Here is a 2624-nt window from a genome sequence, read left to right as displayed (position 1 = left end):
ACTGAAAGTGCCTCTATGGCTGAGAATGAAAGTTTCAGAGACACTTGTTTGAATTAGAATTGTTAACTGCAGAAAGTTTTTGGTTGTGGGTTTCTTCGTATTTGGGACTTTAAGATTGCAATCAGAAAGCTTTTAATGGAACTTTAAGACTGATATTAGAACTACCTTTTTGAACTTTTCAGATAGGAAATGGGATGGACTGGAGTGATTCAATTGCAATGGGACAATTTTGACTTTACCTACAGATATATACTCTATCAACTGTGATAGAGTTGTTTTGTGTATGCATATATGTTTTATTAACAGTGGTGATTCACAAACTTTGTGTAAAAATGGAACTGTTTATGGAACTGTTATATAGGAATGAATGGGACTGATTTTGTGTAGAAATGGAGAAGTTTGAGTTTTTTTCTACCCAGGCTCAAGATGCAACTTAAAAAATTATAAAGAAAAGCAGGGTGTGGCTGACTCGGCCGCAGGTGCGGTGTGAGGGCGTTTGGGCCTTCGCCATCCCCGCACCCACACCGCAGCCCTGCCCCGTGGCCCGCTGCACCTCAGCTAGCTTCCGTGAGCTCACCCGCCACGGTCATGCCGCGCGTCTACATAGGACGCCTGAGCTACATCCAGCGCTTTTTCAGCGGCTACTCCTCGAAATCGACCTCAAAAATGGGTACGGTTTCGTGGAGTTCTAGGACTCCCGCGACGCGGACGACGCCGTTTACGAGCTGAATAGCAAGGAACTGTGTGGCGAGCGCCTGATCATAGAGCACGCCTGGGGCCCGCGCCGCGACCGCGATGGCTACAGCTACGGAAGCCACAGTGGTGGAGGTGGATACAGCAGTCGGAGAACTTCTGGCAGAGACAAATATGGACCACCTGTTCGTACAGAATACAGGCTTATTGTAGAAAATCTGTCTAGCCGCTGCAGTTTGCAGGACTTAAAAGAATTTCATGCGGCAAGCAGGAGAGGTGACTTATGCAGATGCTCACAAAGAACACACAAATGAGGGTGTAATTGAATTTAGATCCTACTCCGACATGAAGTGTGCTTTGGATAAACTGGATGGCACAGAAATAAATGGCAGAAATATTAGGCTTATTGAAGATAAACCACAAACAAGCCATAGGCACTCTTACTCTGGAAGTAGATCCAGATCACGGTCTAGAAGATGGTCACGGAGTAGGAGTCGCAGGAGCAGCCGCTGTAGATCTCGAAGTATCTCAAAAAGTCGCTCCCAATCTAGGTCTTGGAGCAAAGGTCGATCCCAGTCCTGCTCAAAAGGCAGGAAATCCAGATCAAAGAGCAAATCTAAGCCCAAGTCTGATCGGGGTTCCCATTCACACTCAAGAAGCAGATCTAAGGATGAGTATGGGAAGTCCCGAAGTAGGTCATGTTCTCGGTCCCCCAAAGAAAATGGAAAAGGAGATATAAAGTCAAAATCCAGATCCCGAAGCCAGTCTTGATCCCATTCACCTCTGTGTGCTCCACCTTCAAAGGCTCGTTCCATGTCCCCTCCGCCAGAAAGAGCTTCTAGGTCCCATTCTAGATCTCGTTCAAGATCCAGATCAAGTTCCAGAGATTAACCCTGAACTCTATGTTCTTTGCACACTATAACGGAACACTTTCCTACTTGCTTAGGCAGTTACTCTTCCGAGTTTGTACTTGGCCTCTTCTTCAAGAAGATTTCCTGAAAAGGGAACACAGGAATTTAATTTGTGGCCAAATTTAATGAGAAACAGATGAGGTTCTAAAATGATGGTATGACGCCCTCTCCCTTCTTTTTAGAATTAAGATAATTTTGATTTTATAGCCTTTGAGCCTAAAATAACTTTTGTAAAGATTAAGCTCATTTAGATTTTTTTTTTTAAATATTGCAGCAGAATCTGCTGCAGGGTTCTGTTTTGTTTGCTTATTTTTAAATTAACTGTTTGAAGCTTTGGATACTGCAAGCTTTAGAGGGAAAACCCAATTTTTCAATTATGCTGGCTTTTTATGAAGCTCGTTAAATAAAAGTTTGCTACCAAAAAAAAAAAAAAAAAAAGAAAAAGAAAAAGAAAAGCAGGAGTTAATATTCCTCAGTCTATTTAATTTTTAAAAAATATTTTCTTGTTCCTTGAGTGGATTAATGTTAATTGTGTTAATGTACCCTATGTTCTGTTAGCAAGAAATGCAAATAGTTTTATTAAGAGATTGCTTTTAGATGTTTGCTAATGTTTGTAAAGTGTAAATAGTCCTGTTAAGAGTTTGCTTTTGGGGGTGGGGATTTAGCTCAGTGGTAGAGTGCTTGCCTAGCAAGCGCAAGGCCCTGGGTTCGGTCCTCAGCTCTGGAAAAAAAAAAAGTTTACTTACTTTTGGATATAAGTTTGTAAGAATTGTAATTGTGTATAGTAATATTCATGCTAGAATTATGTTAACCTGTTGATATTGATGAGCCATGGTTTGGTGAAGCTAAGGGAGTCTTTAGGTTTGATGTGGTTGCATCAGGAGTTTACTGATTTATTTGATGCATTTGCATCAAGAGTTTACCAATTTAAAAAGAGCTTGGCGCAGATAAGGCTGATATAGACATCTTAGACCCATTCAAAAAGGACATTCCATCTTGGTCATCCTTTACTCCTGTACT

General features: G+C 41.5%; 1 pseudogene; it reads left to right on the top strand.

The window, feature by feature from the left end:
* The first annotated feature begins 588 nt into the window (after positions 1 to 588).
* LOC128122154 (serine/arginine-rich splicing factor 6-like) lies at positions 589 to 1970 on the top strand (annotated as a pseudogene).
* The last annotated feature ends 654 nt before the right edge of the window (positions 1971 to 2624 follow it).

The sequence above is a fragment of the Peromyscus californicus genome, unplaced genomic scaffold (genome assembly GCF_007827085.1).
Source record: "Peromyscus californicus insignis strain IS unplaced genomic scaffold, ASM782708v3 Scaffold_3__1_contigs__length_106647218, whole genome shotgun sequence".
Classification (NCBI taxonomy): domain Eukaryota; kingdom Metazoa; phylum Chordata; class Mammalia; order Rodentia; family Cricetidae; genus Peromyscus; species Peromyscus californicus.
Note: the sequence above shows the minus strand (reverse complement) of the source record. Positions and strands in the feature narration are given on the sequence as shown.